The following is a 23,295-nucleotide window of genomic DNA, read 5'->3' as shown; positions in this document are numbered from 1 at the left end:
AACCTCGACCATGATGCCCTTGGCCAAAAAGGGCGTATGCGTTTTTTCCTGAATATATTCAGGAAAAAACGCATACGCCCTTTTTGGCCAACCAAGCAACCTGGAAAGGCAAATCAGCGCTACAAAGAAGTCTCGCTTCCCATCGGTCAAAAGGGCCATGCTGAATAAAGTGTCAAAACCAGAAATGCAGGACAGGCCATGGAGAAACGGGAGCCTTGCTACGCTGATGGGCGTGATGTAAATTGCCAACAGCCACTCTGGAGAAGTGTACGGTGTGTCCTGAAACCTCTAAAAAACTCAGCTTAGAGAGCATAGGGCACTTCCACTCATGGGTGTATAAATTGGGAAAAGTAAAAATCAGCAAGACACAGGCACCCCAAAGTTTAGGGCTGCTCTGTTGACAAGAACCTCCACTTCGTTACACCTTAAATATCCCAGGAAAGAAAAAAATGGATAAAGAAGTTGTGGTCCTTATGTACAATGGAATATCACTCAGCCAGGAAATCAACGTCATAAGGCTAGTAGCAGCATGATGAGTGGATTTAGGTACGACGATTCTAAGTGAAATAAGTCAACCAGAAAACGACACTTATCATAAGATATCACTTATAGAGGGAATGTAAAAACCGCTACACTTGAACTGAATTACAAAACAGAACAGAGACACACGTTTACAAAACACACTATGGCTGCTTAACGGGAAAGGTGAGGTCGGGTGAGCCAGGAAACAAGGGTTTCAAATTAGCTCAGATACCGTTCAATAAACCCAATATGTAATAGACAAGACCTACTCCTTGCTCAGTGAACTGGACGCAAAAACCCCCTATTCACCGCCCAAGAATATATCTGACTAGGAAGAATCTTCAAAGCTATGTATTGATATCTCTCTGTAAGTGAGTCAAGTGGGTGTAAAGCAGCATAAAAACAGCAGTGAAAAGCAGCTAAACCCCATTATAAAAATCAATTACTTTTAAAAACCCGTGAAACAAAGACAGTGAAAGAGAGAGAAATTCTTACAATATTCGTTCAGGGGCTGTGATGCCACCTGGATTGACCATCTCTAGACCCACAGCTGATTGAGACATAAGGGTGGACACTCTTGTGGCTGAGAGGTTTGGTCAGGTTGGTTGAGGAAACGCAGGCCCTTTAAAGTAATACTGCATGGTACCCATCCCATGGGTCCCAAATCTCCAAGTTCAAGGGCATCTTCCTATAACAAAAACATGCATGAGAAACCCAGAAGATGGTACACCGTGTGATCGGGAAAGGTTTCGAAAACGCACCTCATTTCTCATCTCCTTGTGCTCGGGTTGGCCATTACAGCCGCTTTACTAGCAATCTCCCTCCTTCGAGAATCAGCACCTTCAACCTCCTGTTCCGTACAGGTTGCAAATTGTCCTGAGGATGAACGGGAAGAGGGGGAACCAGTGAGAGACTAGCTCTAGGTGTTGGGACAGGCACAGGTCACTGTATTTTCCCATCAGGAAGAAGAATTAACCACAGGCTCAGCCTGCCGCCCGGAAGCAGAACAGGGCCTGAAGCAATCCTGTGCTTTTGCGGCCAGCTCCCAAAAAAACGAGTTGAAAAATCGAGCTCAGGGGCACTGCAATTCACAAACCTGCAGAGTTATAAATGATAACTCTCGTCCACAAATATATTGAGGGAAGGCAACGAGGAGGATTTGAAAGCAAGGCAGAATTGCAGGAAACAGATTTCAGGAGGTAGAGTCGAATCGCCTTTAAAGCACAGGAAAAGCGGCAAAACCTCGACCATGATGCCCTTGCCAAAAAGGGCGTATGCGTTTTTTCCTGAATATATTCAGGAAAAAACGCATACGCCCTTTTTGGCCAACCAAGCAACCTGGAAAGGCAAATCAGCGCTACAAAGAAGTCTCGCTTCCCATCGGTCAAAAGGGCCATGCTGAATAAAGTGTCAAAACCAGAAATGCAGGACAGGCCATGGAGAAACGGGAGCCTTACTACGCTGATGGGCGGGATGTAAATTGCCAACAGCCACTCTGGAGAAGTGTACGGTGTTTCCTGAAACATCTAAAGAACTCAGCATAGAGAGCATAAGGCACTTCCACTCATGGGCGTATAAATTGGGAAAACTAAAAATCAGCAAGACACAGGCACCCCAAAGTTTAGGGCTGCTCTGTTGACAAGAACCTCCACTTCGTTACACCTTAAATATCCCAGGAAAGAGAAAAATGGATAAGGAAGTTGTGGTCCTTATGTACAATGGCATATCACTCAGCCATGAAATTAACGTCATAAGGCTAGTAGCAGCATGATGAGAGGATTTAGGTACGACGATTCTAAGTGAAATAAGTCACACAGAAAAAGACACTTATCATAAGATATCACTTAGAGAGGGAATGTAAAAACCGCTACACTTGAACTGAATTACAAAACAGAACAGCGTCACACGTTTACAAAACACACTATGGCTGCTTAACGGGAAAGGTGAGGTCGGGTGAGGGAGAAAACAAGGGTTTCAAATTAGCTCAGATACCGTTCCATAAACCCAATATGTAATAGACAAGACCTACTCCTTGCTCAGTGAACTGGACTCGACACCCCCTATTCACCGCCCAAGAATATACCTGACTAGGAAGAATCTTCAAAGCTATGTATTGATATCTCTCTGTAAATGAGTCAAGTGGGTGTAAAGCAGCATAAACAGAGCAGTGAAAAGCAGCTAAACCCCATTATAAAAATCAATTACTTTTAAAATCCCGTGAAACAAAGACAGTGAAAGAGAGAGAAATTCTTACAAAATTCGTTCAGGGGCTGTGATGCCACCTGGATTGACCATCTCTAGACCCACAGCTGATTGAGACATAAGGGTGGACACTCTTGGGGCTGAGAGGTTTGGTGAGGTTGGGTGAGCAAACGCAGACCCTTTAAAGTAATACTGCGTGGTACCCATCCCATGGGTCCCAAATCTCCAGGTTCAAGGGCATCTTCCTACATCGAAAACATGCATGAGAAACCCAGAAGATGGTACACTGTGTGATCGGGAAAGGTTTCTAAAACGCACCTCATTTCTCATCTCCTTGTGCTCGGGTTCGCCATTCCAGCCGCGTTAGTAGCAATCTCCCTCCGTGGAGAATCAGCACCTTTAACCTCCTGTTCCGTACAGGTTGCAATTTGTCCTGAGGATGAACGGGAAGAGGGGGAACCAATGAGAGACTAGCTCTAGGTGTTGGGACAGGCACAGGTCACTCTATTTTCCCATCAGGAAGAAGAATTAACCACAGGCTCAGCCTGCCGCCCGGAACCAGAATAGGGCCTGAAGCAATCCTGCGCTTTTGCGGCCAGCTCCGAAGAAAGCGAGTTGAAAAATGGAGCTCAGGGGCACTGCAATTCACAAACCTGCAGAGTTAGAAATGATAACTCTCGTCCACAAATATATTGAGGGAAGGCAACGAAGAGGATTTGAAAGCAAGGCAGAATTGCAGGAAACAGATTTCAGGAGGTAGATTCGAATCGCCTTTAAAGCACAGGAAAGGCGGCAAAACCTCGACCATGATGCCCTTGGCCAAAAAGGGCGTATGCGTTTTTTCCTGAATATATTCAGGAAAAAACGCATACGCCCTTTTTGGCCAACCAAGCAACCTGGAAAGTCAAATCAGCGCTACAAAGAAGTCTCGCTTCCCATCGGTCAAAAGGGCCATGCTGAATAAAGTGTCAAAACCAGAAATGCAGGACAGGCCATGGAGAAACGGGAGCCTTGCTACGCTGATGGGCGTGATGTAAATTGCCAACAGCCACTCTGGAGAAGTGTACGGTGTGTCCTGAAACCTCTAAAAAACTCAGCTTAGAGAGCATAGGGCACTTCCACTCATGGGTGTATAAATTGGGACAAGTAAAAATCAGCAAGACACAGGCACCCCAAAGTTTAGGGCTGCTCTGTTGACAAGAACCTCCACTTCGTTACACCTTAAATATCCCAGGAAAGAAAAAAATGGATAAAGAAGTTGTGGTCCTTATGTACAATGGAATATCACTCAGCCAGGAAATCAACGTCATAAGGCTAGTAGCAGCATGATGAGTGGATTTAGGTACGACGATTCTAAGTGAAATAAGTCAACCAGAAAACGACACTTATCATAAGATATCACTTATAGAGGGAATGTAAAAACCGCTACACTTGAACTGAATTACAAAACAGAACAGAGACACACGTTTACAAAACACACTATGGCTGCTTAACGGGAAAGGTGAGGTCGGGTGAGGCAGAAAACAAGGGTTTCAAATTAGCTCAGATACCGTTCAATAAGCCCAATATGTAATAGACAAGACCTACTCCTTGCTCAGTGAACTGGACGCAAAAACCCCCTATTCACCGCCCAAGAATATATCTGACTAGGAAGAATCTTCAAAGCTATGTATTGATATCTCTCTGTAAGTGAGTCAAGTGGGTGTAAAGCAGCATAAAAACAGCAGTGAAAAGCAGCTAAACCCCATTATAAAAATCAATTACTTTTAAAAACCCGTGAAACAAAGACAGTGAAAGAGAGAGAAATTCTTACAATATTCGTTCAGGGGCTGTGATGCCACCTGGATTGACCATCTCTAGACCCACAGCTGATTGAGACATAAGGGTGGACACTCTTGTGGCTGAGAGGTTTGGTCAGGTTGGTTGAGGAAACGCAGGCCCTTTAAAGTAATACTGCGTGGTACCCATCCCATGGGTCCCAAATCTCCAAGTTCAAGGGCATCTTCCTATAACAAAAACATGCATGAGAAACCCAGAAGATGGTACACCGTGTGATCGGGAAAGGTTTCAAAAACGCACCTCATTTCTCATCTCCTTGTGCTCGGGTTGGCCATTACAGCCGCTTTACTAGCAATCTCCCTCCTTCGAGAATCAGCACCTTCAACCTCCTGTTCCGTACAGGTTGCAAATTGTCCTGAGGATGAACGGGAAGAGGGGGAACCAGTGAGAGACTAGCTCTAGGTGTTGGGACAGGCACAGGTCACTCTATTTTCCCATCAGGAAGAAGAATTAACCACAGGCTCAGCCTGCCGCCCGGAAGCAGAACAGGGCCTGAAGCAATCCTGTGCTTTTGCGGCCAGCTCCCAAAAAAACGAGTTGAAAAATCGAGCTCAGGGGCACTGCAATTCACAAACCTGCAGAGTTATAAATGATAACTCTCGTCCACAAATATATTGAGGGAAGGCAACGAGGAGGATTTGAAAGCAAGGCAGAATTGCAGGAAACAGATTTCAGGAGGTAGAGTCGAATCGCCTTTAAAGCACAGGAAAAGCGGCAAAACCTCGACCATGATGCCCTTGGCCAAAAAGGGCGTATGCGTTTTTTCCTGAATATATTCAGGAAAAAACGCATACGCCCTTTTTGGCCAACCAAGCAACCTGGAAAGGCAAATCAGCGCTACAAAGAAGTCTCGCTTCCCATCGGTCAAAAGGGCCATGCTGAATAAAGTGTCAAAACCAGAAATGCAGGACAGGCCATGGAGAAACGGGAGCCTTACTACGCTGATGGGCGGGATGTAAATTGCCAACAGCCACTCTGGAGAAGTGTACGGTGTTTCCTGAAACATCTAAAGAACTCAGCATAGAGAGCATAAGGCACTTCCACTCATGGGCGTATAAATTGGGAAAACTAAAAATCAGCAAGACACAGGCACCCCAAAGTTTAGGGCTGCTCTGTTGACAAGAACCTCCACTTCATTACACCTTAAATATCCCAGGAAAGAGAAAAATGGATAAGGAAGTTGTGGTCCTTATGTACAATGGCATATCACTCAGCCATGAAATTAACGTCATAAGGCTAGTAGCAGCATGATGAGAGGATTTAGGTACGACGATTCTAAGTGAAATAAGTCACACAGAAAAAGACACTTATCATAAGATATCACTTAGAGAGGGAATGTAAAAACCGCTACACTTGAACTGAATTACAAAACAGAACAGCGTCACACGTTTACAAAACACACTATGGCTGCTTAACGGGAAAGGTGAGGTCGGGTGAGGGAGAAAACAAGGGTTTCAAATTAGCTCAGATACCGTTCCATAAACCCAATATGTAATAGACAAGACCTACTCCTTGCTCAGTGAACTGGACTCGACACCCCCTATTCACCGCCCAAGAATATACCTGACTAGGAAGAATCTTCAAAGCTATGTATTGATATCTCTCTGTAAATGAGTCAAGTGGGTGTAAAGCAGCATAAACAGAGCAGTGAAAAGCAGCTAAACCCCATTATAAAAATCAATTACTTTTAAAATCCCGTGAAACAAAGACAGTGAAAGAGAGAGAAATTCTTACAAAATTCGTTCAGGGGCTGTGATGCCACCTGGATTGACCATCTCTAGACCCACAGCTGATTGAGACATAAGGGTGGACACTCTTGGGGCTGAGAGGTTTGGTGAGGTTGGGTGAGCAAACGCAGACCCTTTAAAGTAACACTGCGTGGTACCCATCCCATGGGTCCCAAATCTCCAGGTTCAAGGGCATCTTCCTACATCGAAAACATGCATGAGAAACCCAGAAGATGGTACACCGTGTGATCGGGAAAGGTTTCTAAAACGCACCTCATTTCTCATCTCCTTGTGCTCGGGTTCGCCATTCCAGCCGCGTTAGTAGCAATCTCCCTCCGTGGAGAATCAGCACCTTTAACCTCCTGTTCCGTACAGGTTGCAATTTGTCCTGAGGATGAACGGGAAGAGGGGGAACCAATGAGAGACTAGCTCTAGGTGTTGGGACAGGCACAGGTCACTCTATTTTCCCATCAGGAAGAAGAATTAACCACAGGCTCAGCCTGCCGCCCGGAACCAGAATAGGGCCTGAAGCAATCCTGCGCTTTTGCGGCCAGCTCCGAAGAAAGCGAGTTGAAAAATGGAGCTCAGGGGCACTGCAATTCACAAACCTGCAGAGTTAGAAATGATAACTCTCGTCCACAAATATATTGAGGGAAGGCAACGAAGAGGATTTGAAAGCAAGGCAGAATTGCAGGAAACAGATTTCAGGAGGTAGATTCGAATCACCTTTAAAGCACAGGAAAGGCGGCAAAACCTCGACCATGATGCCCTTGGCCAAAAAGGGCGTATGCGTTTTTTCCTGAATATATTCAGGAAAAAACGCATACGCCCTTTTTGGCCAACCAAGCAACCTGGAAAGGCAAATCAGCGCTACAAAGAAGTCTCGCTTCCCATCAGTCAAAAGGGCCATGCTGAATAAAGTGTCAAAACCAGAAATGCAGGACAGGCCATGGAGAAACGGGAGCCTTGCTACGCTGATGGGCGTGATGTAAATTGCCAACAGCCACTCTGGAGAAGTGTACGGTGTGTCCTGAAACCTCTAAAAAACTCAGCTTAGAGAGCATAGGGCACTTCCACTCATGGGCGTATAAATTGGGAAAAGTAAAAATCAGCAAGACACAGGCACCCCAAAGTTTAGGGCTGCTCTGTTGACAAGAACCTCCACTTCGTTACACCTTAAATATCCCAGGAAAGAAAAAAATGCATAAAGAAGTTGTGGTCCTTATGTACAATGGAATATCACTCAGCCAGGAAATCAACGTCATAAGGCTAGTAGCAGCATGATGAGTGGATTTAGGTACGACGATTCTAAGTGAAATAAGTCAACCAGAAAACGACACTTATCATAAGATATCACTTATAGAGGGAATGTAAAAACCGCTACACTTGAACTGAATTACAAAACAGAACAGAGACACACGTTTACAAAACACACTATGGCTGCTTAACGGGAAAGGTGAGGTCGGGTGAGGCAGAAAACAAGGGTTTCAAATTAGCTCAGATACCGTTCAATAAACCCAATATGTAATAGACAAGACCTACTCCTTGCTCAGTGAACTGGACTCGACACTCCCTATTCACCGCCCAAGAATATACCTGACTAGGAAGAATCTTCAAAGCTATGTATTGATATCTCTCTGTAAATGAGTCAAGTGGGTGTAAAGCAGCATAAACAGAGCAGTGAAAAGCAGCTAAACCCCATTATAAAAATCAATTACTTTTAAAATCCCGTGAAACAAAGACAGTGAAAGAGAGAGAAATTCTTACAAAATTCGTTCAGGGGTGTGATGCCACCTGGATTGACCATCTCTAGACCCACAGCTGATTGAGACATAAGGGTGGACACTCTTGGGGCTGAGAGGTTTGGTGAGGTTGGGTGAGCAAACGCAGACCCTTTAAAGTAACACTGCGTGGTACCCATCCCATGGGTCCCAAATCTCCAGGTTCAAGGGCATCTTCCTACATCGAAAACATGCATGAGAAACCCAGAACATGGTACACCGTGTGATCGGGAAAGGTTTCTAAAACGCACCTCATTTCTCATCTCCTTGTGCTCGGGTTCGCCATTCCAGCCGCGTTAGTAGCAATCTCCCTCCGTGGAGAATCAGCACCTTTAACCTCCTGTTCCGTACAGGTTGCAATTTGTCCTGAGGATGAACGGGAAGAGGGGGAACCAATGAGAGACTAGCTCTAGGTGTTGGGACAGGCACAGGTCACTCTATTTTCCCATCAGGAAGAAGAATTAACCACAGGCTCAGCCTGCCGCCCGGAACCAGAATAGGGCCTGAAGCAATCCTGCGCTTTTGCGGCCAGCTCCGAAGAAAGCGAGTTGTAAAATGGAGCTCAGGGGCACTGCAATTCACAAACCTGCAGAGTTAGGAATGATAACTCTCGTCCACAAATATATTGAGGGAAGGCAACGAAGAGGATTTGAAAGCAAGGCAGAATTGCAGGAAACAGATTTCAGGAGGTAGATTCGAATCGCCTTTAAAGCACAGGAAAGGCGGCAAAACCTCGACCATGATGCCCTTGGCCAAAAAGGGCGTATGCGTTTTTTCCTGAATATATTCAGGAAAAAACGCATACGCCCTTTTTGGCCAACCAAGCAACCTGGAAAGGCAAATCAGCGCTACAAAGAAGTCTCGCTTCCCATCGGTCAAAAGGGCCATGCTGAATAAAGTGTCAAAACCAGAAATGCAGGACAGGCCATGGAGAAACGGGAGCCCTGCTACGCTGATGGGCGTGATGTAAATTGCCAACAGCCACTCTGGAGAAGTGTACGGTGTGTCCTGAAACCTCTAAAAAACTCAGCTTAGAGAGCATAGGGCACTTCCACTCATGGGTGTATAAATTGGGACAAGTAAAAATCAGCAAGACACAGGCACCCCAAAGTTTAGGGCTGCTCTGTTGACAAGAACCTCCACTTCGTTACACCTTAAATATCCCAGGAAAGAAAAAAATGGATAAAGAAGTTGTGGTCCTTATGTACAATGGAATATCACTCAGCCAGGAAATCAACGTCATAAGGCTAGTAGCAGCATGATGAGTGGATTTAGGTACGACGATTCTAAGTGAAATAAGTCAACCAGAAAACGACACTTATCATAAGATATCACTTATAGAGGGAATGTAAAAACCGCTACACTTGAACTGAATTACAAAACAGAACAGAGACACACGTTTACAAAACACACTATGGCTGCTTAACGGGAAAGGTGAGGTCGGGTGAGGCAGAAAACAAGGGTTTCAAATTAGCTCAGATACCGTTCAATAAGCCCAATATGTAATAGACAAGACCTACTCCTTGCTCAGTGAACTGGACGCAAAAACCCCCTATTCACCGCCCAAGAATATATCTGACTAGGAAGAATCTTCAAAGCTATGTATTGATATCTCTCTGTAAGTGAGTCAAGTGGGTGTAAAGCAGCATAAAAACAGCAGTGAAAAGCAGCTAAACCCCATTATAAAAATCAATTACTTTTAAAAACCCGTGAAACAAAGACAGTGAAAGAGAGAGAAATTCTTACAATATTCGTTCAGGGGCTGTGATGCCACCTGGATTGACCATCTCTAGACCCACAGCTGATTGAGACATAAGGGTGGACACTCTTGTGGCTGAGAGGTTTGGTCAGGTTGGTTGAGGAAACCCAGGCCCTTTAAATTAATACTGCATGGTACCCATCCCATGGGTCCCAAATCTCCAAGTTCAAGGGCATCTTCCTATAACAAAAACATGCATGAGAAACCCAGAAGATGGTACACCGTGTGATCGGGAAAGGTTTCGAAAACGCACCTCATTTCTCATCTCCTTGTGCTCGGGTTGGCCATTACAGCCGCTTTACTAGCAATCTCCCTCCTTCGAGAATCAGCACCTTCAACCTCCTGTTCCGCACAGGTTGCAAATTGTCCTGAGGATGAACGGGAAGAGGGGGAACCAGTGAGAGACTAGCTCTAGGTGTTGGGACAGGCACAGGTCACTCTATTTTCCCATCAGGAAGAAGGATTAACCACAGGCTCAGCCTGCCGCCCGGAACCAGAATAGGGCCTGAAGCAATCCTGTGCTTTTGCGGCCAGCTCCCAAAAAAACGAGTTGAAAAATCGAGCTCAGGGGCACTGCAATTCACAAACCTGCAGAGTTATAAATGATAACTCTCGTCCACAAATATATTGAGGGAAGGCAACGAGGAGGATTTGAAAGCAAGGCAGAATTGCAGGAAACAGATTTCAGGAGGTAGAGTCGAATCGCCTTTAAAGCACAGGAAAAGCGGCAAAACCTCGACCATGATGCCCTTGGCCAAAAAGGGCGTATGCGTTTTTTCCTGAATATATTCAGGAAAAAACGCATACGCCCTTTTTGGCCAACCAAGCAACCTGGAAAGGCAAATCAGCGCTACAAAGAAGTCTCGCTTCCCATCGGTCAAAAGGGCCATGCTGAATAAAGTGTCAAAACCAGAAATGCAGGACAGGCCATGGAGAAACGGGAGCCTTACCACGCTGATGGGCGGGATGTAAATTGCCAACAGCCACTCTGGAGAAGTGTACGGTGTTTCCTGAAACATCTAAAGAACTCAGCATAGAGAGCATAAGGCACTTCCACTCATGGGCGTATAAATTGGGAAAACTAAAAATCAGCAAGACACAGGCACCCCAAAGTTTAGGGCTGCTCTGTTGACAAGAACCTCCACTTCGTTACACCTTAAATATCCCAGGAAAGAGAAAAATGGATAAGGAAGTTGTGGTCCTTATGTACAATGGCATATCACTCAGCCATGAAATTAACGTCATAAGGCTAGTAGCAGCATGATGAGAGGATTTAGGTACGACGATTCTAAGTGAAATAAGTCACACAGAAAAAGACACTTATCATAAGATATCACTTAGAGAGGGAATGTAAAAACCGCTACACTTGAACTGAATTACAAAACAGAACAGCGTCACACGTTTACAAAACACACTATGGCTGCTTAACGGGAAAGGTGAGGTCGGGTGAGGGAGAAAACAAGGGTTTCAAATTAGCTCAGATACCGTTCCATAAACCCAATATGTAATAGACAAGACCTACTCCTTGCTCAGTGAACTGGACTCGACACCCCCTATTCCCCGCCCAAGAATATACCTGACTAGGAAGAATCTTCAAAGCTATGTATTGATATCTCTCTGTAAATGAGTCAAGTGGGTGTAAAGCAGCATAAACAGAGCAGTGAAAAGCAGCTAAACCCCATTATAAAAATCAATTACTTTTAAAATCCCGTGAAACAAAGACAGTGAAAGAGAGAGAAATTCTTACAAAATTCGTTCAGGGGCTGTGATGCCACCTGGATTGACCATCTCTAGACCCACAGCTGATTGAGACATAAGGGTGGACACTCTTGGGGCTGAGAGGTTTGGTGAGGTTGGGTGAGCAAACGCAGACCCTTTAAAGTAACACTGCGTGGTACCCATCCCATGGGTCCCAAATCTCCAGGTTCAAGGGCATCTTCCTACATCGAAAACATGCATGAGAAACCCAGAAGATGGTACACCGTGTGATCGGGAAAGGTTTCTAAAACGCACCTCATTTCTCATCTCCTTGTGCTCGGGTTCGCCATTCCAGCCGCGTTAGTAGCAATCTCCCTCCGTGGAGAATCAGCACCTTTAACCTCCTGTTCCGTACAGGGTGCAATTTGTCCTGAGGATGAACGGGAAGAGGGGGAACCAATGAGAGACTAGCTCTAGGTGTTGGGACAGGCACAGGTCACTCTATTTTCCCATCAGGAAGAAGAATTAACCACAGGCTCAGCCTGCCGCCCGGAACCAGAATAGGGCCTGAAGCAATCCTGCGCTTTTGCGGCCAGCTCCGAAGAAAGCGAGTTGAAAAATGGAGCTCAGGGGCACTGCAATTCACAAACCTGCAGAGTTAGAAATGATAACTCTCGTCCACAAATATATTGAGGGAAGGCAACGAAGAGGATTTGAAAGCAAGGCAGAATTGCAGGAAACAGATTTCAGGAGGTAGATTCGAATCGCCTTTAAAGCACAGGAAAGGCGGCAAAACCTCGACCATGATGCCCTTGGCCAAAAAGGGCGTATGCGTTTTTTCCTGAATATATTCAGGAAAAAACGCATACGCCCTTTTTGGCCAACCAAGCAACCTGGAAAGGCAAATCAGCGCTACAAAGAAGTCTCGCTTCCCATCGGTCAAAAGGGCCATGCTGAATAAAGTGTCAAAACCAGAAATGCAGGACAGGCCATGGAGAAACGGTAGCCTTGCTACGCTGATGGGCATGATGTAAATTGCCAACAGCCACTCTGGAGAAGTGTACGGTGTGTCCTGAAACCTCTAAAAAACTCAGCTTAGAGAGCATAGGGCACTTCCACTCATGGGCGTATAAATTGGGAAAAGTAAAAATCAGCAAGACACAGGCACCCCAAAGTTTAGGGCTGCTCTGTTGACAAGAACCTCCACTTCGTTACACCTTAAATATCCCAGGAAAGAAAAAAATGGATAAAGAAGTTGTGGTCCTTATGTACAATGGAATATCACTCAGCCAGGAAATCAACGTCATAAGGCTAGTAGCAGCATGATGAGTGGATTTAGGTACGACGATTCTAAGTGAAATAAGTCAACCAGAAAACGACACTTATCATAAGATATCACTTATAGAGGGAATGTAAAAACCGCTACACTTGAACTGAATTACAAAACAGAACAGAGACACACGTTTACAAAACACACTATGGCTGCTTAACGGGAAAGGTGAGGTCGGGTGAGGCAGAAAACAAGGGTTTCAAATTAGCTCAGATACCGTTCAATAAACCCAATATGTAATAGACAAGACCTACTCCTTGCTCAGTGAACTGGACTCGACACTCCCTATTCACCGCCCAAGAATATACCTGACTAGGAAGAATCTTCAAAGCTATGTATTGATATCTCTCTGTAAATGAGTCAAGTGGGTGTAAAGCAGCATAAACAGAGCAGTGAAAAGCAGCTAAACCCCATTATAAAAATCAATTACTTTTAAAAACCCGTGAAACAAAGACAGTGAAAGAGAGAGAAATTCTTACAAAATTCGTTCAGGGGTGTGATGCCACCTGGATTGACCATCTCTAGACCCACAGCTGATTGAGACATAAGGGTGGACACTCTTGGGGCTGAGAGGTTTGGTGAGGTTGGGTGAGCAAACGCAGACCCTTTAAAGTAACACTGCGTGGTACCCATCCCATGGGTCCCAAATCTCCAGGTTCAAGGGCATCTTCCTACATCGAAAACATGCATGAGAAACCCAGAAGATGGTACACCGTGTGATCGGGAAAGGTTTCTAAAACGCACCTCATTTCTCATCTCCTTGTGCTCGGGTTCGCCATTCCAGCCGCGTTAGTAGCAATCTCCCTCCGTGGAGAATCAGCACCTTTAACCTCCTGTTCCGTACAGGTTGCAATTTGTCCTGAGGATGAACGGGAAGAGGGGGAACCAATGAGAGACTAGCTCTAGGTGTTGGGACAGGCACAGGTCACTCTATTTTCCCATCAGGAAGAAGAATTAACCACAGGCTCAGCCTGCCGCCCGGAACCAGAATAGGGCCTGAAGCAATCCTGCGCTTTTGCGGCCAGCTCCGAAGAAAGCGAGTTGTAAAATGGAGCTCAGGGGCACTGCAATTCACAAACCTGCAGAGTTAGGAATGATAACTCTCGTCCACAAATATATTGAGGGAAGGCAACGAAGAGGATTTGAAAGCAAGGCAGAATTGCAGGAAACAGATTTCAGGAGGTAGATTCGAATCGCCTTTAAAGCACAGGAAAGGCGGCAAAACCTCGACCATGATGCCCTTGGCCAAAAAGGGCGTATGCGTTTTTTCCTGAATATATTCAGGAAAAAACGCATACGCCCTTTTTGGCCAACCAAGCAACCTGGAAAGGCAAATCAGCGCTACAAAGAAGTCTCGCTTCCCATCGGTCAAAAGGGCCATGCTGAATAAAGTGTCAAAACCAGAAATGCAGGACAGGCCATGGAGAAACGGGAGCCCTGCTACGCTGATGGGCGTGATGTAAATTGCCAACAGCCACTCTGGAGAAGTGTACGGTGTGTCCTGAAACCTCTAAAAAACTCAGCTTAGAGAGCATAGGGCACTTCCACTCATGGGTGTATAAATTGGGACAAGTAAAAATCAGCAAGACACAGGCACCCCAAAGTTTAGGGCTGCTCTGTTGACAAGAACCTCCACTTCGTTACACCTTAAATATCCCAGGAAAGAAAAAAATGGATAAAGAAGTTGTGGTCCTTATGTACAATGGAATATCACTCAGCCAGGAAATCAACGTCATAAGGCTAGTAGCAGCATGATGAGTGGATTTAGGTACGACGATTCTAAGTGAAATAAGTCAACCAGAAAACGACACTTATCATAAGATATCACTTATAGAGGGAATGTAAAAACCGCTACACTTGAACTGAATTACAAAACAGAACAGAGACACACGTTTACAAAACACACTATGGCTGCTTAACGGGAAAGGTGAGGTCGGGTGAGGCAGAAAACAAGGGTTTCAAATTAGCTCAGATACCGTTCAATAAGCCCAATATGTAATAGACAAGACCTACTCCTTGCTCAGTGAACTGGACGCAAAAACCCCCTATTCACCGCCCAAGAATATATCTGACTAGGAAGAATCTTCAAAGCTATGTATTGATATCTCTCTGTAAGTGAGTCAAGTGGGTGTAAAGCAGCATAAAAACAGCAGTGAAAAGCAGCTAAACCCCATTATAAAAATCAATTACTTTTAAAAACCCGTGAAACAAAGACAGTGAAAGAGAGAGAAATTCTTACAATATTCGTTCAGGGGCTGTGATGCCACCTGGATTGACCATCTCTAGACCCACAGCTGATTGAGACATAAGGGTGGACACTCTTGTGGCTGAGAGGTTTGGTCAGGTTGGTTGAGGAAACCCAGGCCCTTTAAATTAATACTGCATGGTACCCATCCCATGGGTCCCAAATCTCCAAGTTCAAGGGCATCTTCCTATAACAAAAACATGCATGAGAAACCCAGAAGATGGTACACCGTGTGATCGGGAAAGGTTTCGAAAACGCACCTCATTTCTCATCTCCTTGTGCTCGGGTTGGCCATTACAGCCGCTTTACTAGCAATCTCCCTCCTTCGAGAATCAGCACCTTCAACCTCCTGTTCCGCACAGGTTGCAAATTGTCCTGAGGATGAACGGGAAGAGGGGGAACCAGTGAGAGACTAGCTCTAGGTGTTGGGACAGGCACAGGTCACTCTATTTTCCCATCAGGAAGAAGGATTAACCACAGGCTCAGCCTGCCGCCCGGAACCAGAATAGGGCCTGAAGCAATCCTGTGCTTTTGCGGCCAGCTCCCAAAAAAACGAGTTGAAAAATCGAGCTCAGGGGCACTGCAATTCACAAACCTGCAGAGTTATAAATGATAACTCTCGTCCACAAATATATTGAGGGAAGGCAACGAGGAGGATTTGAAAGCAAGGCAGAATTGCAGGAAACAGATTTCAGGAGGTAGAGTCGAATCGCCTTTAAAGCACAGGAAAAGCGGCAAAACCTCGACCATGATGCCCTTGGCCAAAAAGGGCGTATGCGTTTTTTCCTGAATATATTCAGGAAAAAACGCATACGCCCTTTTTGGCCAACCAAGCAACCTGGAAAGGCAAATCAGCGCTACAAAGAAGTCTCGCTTCCCATCGGTCAAAAGGGCCATGCTGAATAAAGTGTCAAAACCAGAAATGCAGGACAGGCCATGGAGAAACGGGAGCCTTACCACGCTGATGGGCGGGATGTAAATTGCCAACAGCCACTCTGGAGAAGTGTACGGTGTTTCCTGAAACATCTAAAGAACTCAGCATAGAGAGCATAAGGCACTTCCACTCATGGGCGTATAAATTGGGAAAACTAAAAATCAGCAAGACACAGGCACCCCAAAGTTTAGGGCTGCTCTGTTGACAAGAACCTCCACTTCGTTACACCTTAAATATCCCAGGAAAGAGAAAAATGGATAAGGAAGTTGTGGTCCTTATGTACAATGGCATATCACTCAGCCATGAAATTAACGTCATAAGGCTAGTAGCAGCATGATGAGAGGATTTAGGTACGACGATTCTAAGTGAAATAAGTCACACAGAAAAAGACACTTATCATAAGATATCACTTAGAGAGGGAATGTAAAAACCGCTACACTTGAACTGAATTACAAAACAGAACAGCGTCACACGTTTACAAAACACACTATGGCTGCTTAACGGGAAAGGTGAGGTCGGGTGAGGGAGAAAACAAGGGTTTCAAATTAGCTCAGATACCGTTCCATAAACCCAATATGTAATAGACAAGACCTACTCCTTGCTCAGTGAACTGGACTCGACACCCCCTATTCACCGCCCAAGAATATACCTGACTAGGAAGAATCTTCAAAGCTATGTATTGATATCTCTCTGTAAATGAGTCAAGTGGGTGTAAAGCAGCATAAACAGAGCAGTGAAAAGCAGCTAAACCCCATTATAAAAATCAATTACTTTTAAAATCCCGTGAAACAAAGACAGTGAAAGAGAGAGAAATTCTTACAAAATTCGTTCAGGGGCTGTGATGCCACCTGGATTGACCATCTCTAGACCCACAGCTGATTGAGACATAAGGGTGGACACTCTTGGGGCTGAGAGGTTTGGTGAGGTTGGGTGAGCAAACGCAGACCCTTTAAAGTAACACTGCGTGGTACCCATCCCATGGGTCCCAAATCTCCAGGTTCAAGGGCATCTTCCTACATCGAAAACATGCATGAGAAACCCAGAAGATGGTACACCGTGTGATCGGGAAAGGTTTCTAAAACGCACCTCATTTCTCATCTCCTTGTGCTCGGGTTCGCCATTCCAGCCGCGTTAGTAGCAATCTCCCTCCGTGGAGAATCAGCACCTTTAACCTCCTGTTCCGTACAGGGTGCAATTTGTCCTGAGGATGAACGGGAAGAGGGGGAACCAATGAGAGACTAGCTCTAGGTGTTGGGACAGGCACAGGTCACTCTATTTTCCCATCAGGAAGAAGAATTAACCACAGGCTCAGCCTGCCGCCCGGAACCAGAATAGGGCCTGAAGCAATCCTGCGCTTTTGCGGCCAGCTCCGAAGAAAGCGAGTTGAAAAATGGAGCTCAGGGGCACTGCAATTCACAAACCTGCAGAGTTAGAAATGATAACTCTCGTCCACAAATATATTGAGGGAAGGCAACGAAGAGGATTTGAAAGCAAGGCAGAATTGCAGGAAACAGATTTCAGGAGGTAGATTCGAATCGCCTTTAAAGCACAGGAAAGGCGGCAAAACCTCGACCATGATGCCCTTGGCCAAAAAGGGCGTATGCGTTTTTTCCTGAATATATTCAGGAAAAAACGCATACGCCCTTTTTGGCCAACCAAGCAACCTGGAAAGGCAAATCAGCGCTACAAAGAAGTCTCGCTTCCCATCAGTCAAAAGGGCCATGCTGAATAAAGTGTCAAAACCAGAAATGCAGGACAGGCCATGGAGAAACGGGAGCCTTGCTACGCTGATGGGCGTGATGTAAATTGCCAACAGCCACTCTGGAGAAGTGTACGGTGTGTCCTGAAACCTCTAAAAAACTCAGCTTAGAGAGCATAGGGCACTTCCACTCATGGGCGTATAAATTGGGAAAAGTAAAAATCAGCAAGACACAGGCACCCCAAAGTTTAGGGCTGCTCTGTTGACAAGAACCTCCACTTCGTTACACCTTAAATATCCCAGGAAAGAAAAAAATGGATAAAGAAGTTGTGGTCCTTATGTACAATGGAATATCACTCAGCCAGGAAATCAACGTCATAAGGCTAGTAGCAGCATGATGAGTGGATTTAGGTACGACGATTCTAAGTGAAATAAGTCAACCAGAAAACGACACTTATCATAAGATATCACTTATAGAGGGAATGTAAAAACCGCTACACTTGAACTGAATTACAAAACAGAACAGAGACACACGTTTACAAAACACACTATGGCTGCTTAACGGGAAAGGTGAGGTCGGGTGAGGCAGAAAACAAGGGTTTCAAATTAGCTCAGATACCGTTCAATAAACCCAATATGTAATAGACAAGACCTACTCCTTGCTCAGTGAACTGGACTCGACACCCCCTATTCACCGCCCAAGAATATACCTGACTAGGAAGAATCTTCAAAGCTATGTATTGATATCTCTCTGTAAATGAGTCAAGTGGGTGTAAAGCAGCATAAACAGAGCAGTGAAAAGCAGCTAAACCCCATTATAAAAATCAATTACTTTTAAAATCCCGTGAAACAAAGACAGTGAAAGAGAGAGAAATTCTTACAAAATTCGTTCAGGGGTGTGATGCCACCTGGATTGACCATCTCTAGACCCACAGCTGATTGAGACATAAGGGTGGACACTCTTGGGGCTGAGAGGTTTGGTGAGGTTGGGTGAGCAAACGCAGACCCTTTAAAGTAACACTGCGTGGTACCCATCCCATGGGTCCCAAATCTCCAGGTTCAAGGGCATCTTCCTACATCGAAAACATGCATGAGAAACCCAGAAGATGGTACACCGTGTGATCGGGAAAGGTTTCTAAAACGCACCTCATTTCTCATCTCCTTGTGCTCGGGTTCGCCATTCCAGCCGCGTTAGTAGCAATCTCCCTCCGTGGAGAATCAGCACCTTTAACCTCCTGTTCCTTACAGGTTGCAAATTGTCCTGAGGATGAACGGGAAGAGGGGGAACCAATGAGAGACTAGCTCTAGGTGTTGGGACAGGCACAGGTCACTCTATTTTCCCATCAGGAAGAAGAATTAACCACAGGCTCAGCCTGCCGCCCGGAACCAGAATAGGGCCTGAAGCAATCCTGCGCTTTTGCGGCCAGCTCCGAAGAAAGCGAGTTGAAAAATCGAGCTCAGGGGCACTGCAATTCACAAACCTGCAGAGTTAGGAATGATAACTCTCGTCCACAAATATATTGAGGGAAGGCAACGAAGAGGATTTGAAAGCAAGGCAGAATTGCAGGAAACAGATTTCAGGAGGTAGATTCGAATCGCCTTTAAAGCACAGGAAAGGCGGCAAAACCTCGACCATGATGCCCTTGGCCAAAAAGGGCGTATGCGTTTTTTCCTGAATATATTCAGGAAAAAACGCATACGCCCTTTTTGGCCAACCAAGCAACCTGGAAAGGCAAATCAGCGCTACAAAGAAGTCTCGCTTCCCATCGGTCAAAAGGGCCATGCTGAATAAAGTGTCAAAACCAGAAATGCAGGACAGGCCATGGAGAAACGGGAGCCTTGCTACGCTGATGGGCGTGATGTAAATTGCCAACAGCCACTCTGGAGAAGTGTACGGTGTGTCCTGAAACCTCTAAAAAACTCAGCTTAGAGAGCATAGGGCACTTCCACTCATGGGTGTATAAATTGGGACAAGTAAAAATCAGCAAGACACAGGCACCCCAAAGTTTAGGGCTGCTCTGTTGACAAGAACCTCCACTTCGTTACACCTTAAATATCCCAGGAAAGAAAAAAATGGATAAAGAAGTTGTGGTCCTTATGTACAATGGAATATCACTCAGCCAGGAAATCAACGTCATAAGGCTAGTAGCAGCATGATGAGTGGATTTAGGTACGACGATTCTAAGTGAAATAAGTCAACCAGAAAACGACACTTATCATAAGATATCACTTATAGAGGGAATGTAAAAACCGCTACACTTGAACTGAATTACAAAACAGAACAGAGACACACGTTTACAAAACACACTATGGCTGCTTAACGGGAAAGGTGAGGTCGGGTGAGGCAGAAAACAAGGGTTTCAAATTAGCTCAGATACCGTTCAATAAGCCCAATATGTAATAGACAAGACCTACTCCTTGCTCAGTGAACTGGACACAAAAACCCCCTATTCACCGCCCAAGAATATATCTGACTAGGAAGAATCTTCAAAGCTATGTATTGATATCTCTCTGTAAGTGAGTCAAGTGGGTGTAAAGCAGCATAAAAACAGCAGTGAAAAGCAGCTAAACCCCATTATAAAAATCAATTACTTTTAAAAACCCGTGAAACAAAGACAGTGAAAGAGAGAGAAATTCTTACAATATTCGTTCAGGGGCTGTGATGCCACCTGGATTGACCATCTCTAGACCCACAGCTGATTGAGACATAAGGGTGGACACTCTTGTGGCTGAGAGGTTTGGTCAGGTTGGTTGAGGAAACCCAGGCCCTTTAAATTAATACTGCATGGTACCCATCCCATGGGTCCCAAATCTCCAAGTTCAAGGGCATCTTCCTATAACAAAAACATGCATGAGAAACCCAGAAGATGGTACACCGTGTGATCGGGAAAGGTTTCGAAAACGCACCTCATTTCTCATCTCCTTGTGCTCGGGTTGGCCATTACAGCCGCTTTACTAGCAATCTCCCTCCTTCGAGAATCAGCACCTTCAACCTCCTGTTCCGCACAGGTTGCAAATTGTCCTGAGGATGAACGGGAAGAGGGGGAACCAGTGAGAGACTAGCTCTAGGTGTTGGGACAGGCACAGGTCACTCTATTTTCCCATCAGGAAGAAGGATTAACCACAGGCTCAGCCGGCCGCCCGGAAGCAGAACAGGGCCTGAAGCAATCCTGTGCTTTTGCGGCCAGCTCCCAAAAAAACGAGTTGAAAAATCGAGCTCAGGGGCACTGCAATTCACAAACCTGCAGAGTTATAAATGATAACTCTCGTCCACAAATATATTGAGGGAAGGCAACGAGGAGGATTTGAAAGCAAGGCAGAATTGCAGGAAACAGATTTCAGGAGGTAGAGTCGAATCGCCTTTAAAGCACAGGAAAAGCGGCAAAACCTCGACCATGATGCCCTTGGCCAAAAAGGGCGTATGCGTTTTTTCCTGAATATATTCAGGAAAAAACGCATACGCCCTTTTTGGCCAACCAAGCAACCTGGAAAGGCAAATCAGCGCTACAAAGAAGTCTCGCTTCCCATCGGTCAAAAGGGCCATGCTGAATAAAGTGTCAAAACCAGAAATGCAGGACAGGCCATGGAGAAACGGGAGCCTTACCACGCTGATGGGCGGGATGTAAATTGCCAACAGCCACTCTGGAGAAGTGTACGGTGTTTCCTGAAACATCTAAAGAACTCAGCATAGAGAGCATAAGGCACTTCCACTCATGGGCGTATAAATTGGGAAAACTAAAAATCAGCAAGACACAGGCACCCCAAAGTTTAGGGCTGCTCTGTTGACAAGAACCTCCACTTCGTTACACCTTAAATATCCCAGGAAAGAGAAAAATGGATAAGGAAGTTGTGGTCCTTATGTACAATGGCATATCACTCAGCCATGAAATTAACGTCATAAGGCTAGTAGCAGCATGATGAGAGGATTTAGGTACGACGATTCTAAGTGAAATAAGTCACACAGAAAAAGACACTTATCATAAGATATCACTTAGAGAGGGAATGTAAAAACCGCTACACTTGAACTGAATTACAAAACAGAACAGCGTCACACGTTTACAAAACACACTATGGCTGCTTAACGGGAAAGGTGAGGTCGGGTGAGGGAGAAAACAAGGGTTTCAAATTAGCTCAGATACCGTTCCATAAACCCAATATGTAATAGACAAGACCTACTCCTTGCTCAGTGAACTGGACTCGACACCCCCTATTCACCGCCCAAGAATATACCTGACTAGGAAGAATCTTCAAAGCTATGTATTGATATCTCTCTGTAAATGAGTCAAGTGGGTGTAAAGCAGCATAAACAGAGCAGTGAAAAGCAGCTAAACCCCATTATAAAAATCAATTACTTTTAAAATCCCGTGAAACAAAGACAGTGAAAGAGAGAGAAATTCTTACAAAATTCGTTCAGGGGCTGTGATGCCACCTGGATTGACCATCTCTAGACCCACAGCTGATTGAGACATAAGGGTGGACACTCTTGGGGCTGAGAGGTTTGGTGAGGTTGGGTGAGCAAACGCAGACCCTTTAAAGTAACACTGCGTGGTACCCATCCCATGGGTCCCAAATCTCCAGGTTCAAGGGCATCTTCCTACATCGAAAACATGCATGAGAAACCCAGAAGATGGTACACCGTGTGATCGGGAAAGGTTTCTAAAACGCACCTCATTTCTCATCTCCTTGTGCTCGGGTTCGCCATTCCAGCCGCGTTAGTAGCAATCTCCCTCCGTGGAGAATCAGCACCTTTAACCTCCTGTTCCGTACAGGTTGCAATTTGTCCTGAGGATGAACGGGAAGAGGGGGAACCAATGAGAGACTAGCTCTAGGTGTTGGGACAGGCACAGGTCACTCTATTTTCCCATCAGGAAGAAGAATTAACCACAGGCTCAGCCTGCCGCCCGGAACCAGAATAGGGCCTGAAGCAATCCTGCGCTTTTGCGGCCAGCTCCGAAGAAAGCGAGTTGAAAAATGGAGCTCAGGGGCACTGCAATTCACAAACCTGCAGAGTTAGAAATGATAACTCTCGTCCACAAATATATTGAGGGAAGGCAACGAAGAGGATTTGAAAGCAAGGCAGAATTGCAGGAAACAGATTTCAGGAGGTAGATTCGAATCGCCTTTAAAGCACAGGAAAGGCGGCAAAACCTCGACCATGATGCCCTTGGCCAAAAAGGGCGTATGCGTTTTTTCCTGAATATATTCAGGAAAAAACGCATACGCCCTTTTTGGCCAACCAAGCAACCTGGAAAGGCAAATCAGCGCTACAAAGAAGTCTCGCTTCCCATCGGTCAAAAGGGCCATGCTGAATAAAGTGTCAAAACCAGAAATGCAGGACAGGCCATGGAGAAACGGGAGCCTTGCTACGCTGATGGGCGGGATGTAAATTGCCAACAGCCACTCTGGAGAAGTGTACGGTGTGTCCTGAAACCTCTAAAAAACTCAGCTTAGAGAGCATAGGGCACTTCCACTCATGGGTGTATAAATTGGGAAAAGTAAAAATCAGCAAGACACAGGCACCCCAAAGTTTAGGGCTGCTCTGTTGACAAGAACCTCCAC

Source organism: Balaenoptera borealis (genome assembly GCF_965194805.1).
Source record: "Balaenoptera borealis genome assembly, chromosome: 6".
Classification (NCBI taxonomy): domain Eukaryota; kingdom Metazoa; phylum Chordata; class Mammalia; order Artiodactyla; family Balaenopteridae; genus Balaenoptera; species Balaenoptera borealis.
Note: the sequence above shows the minus strand (reverse complement) of the source record.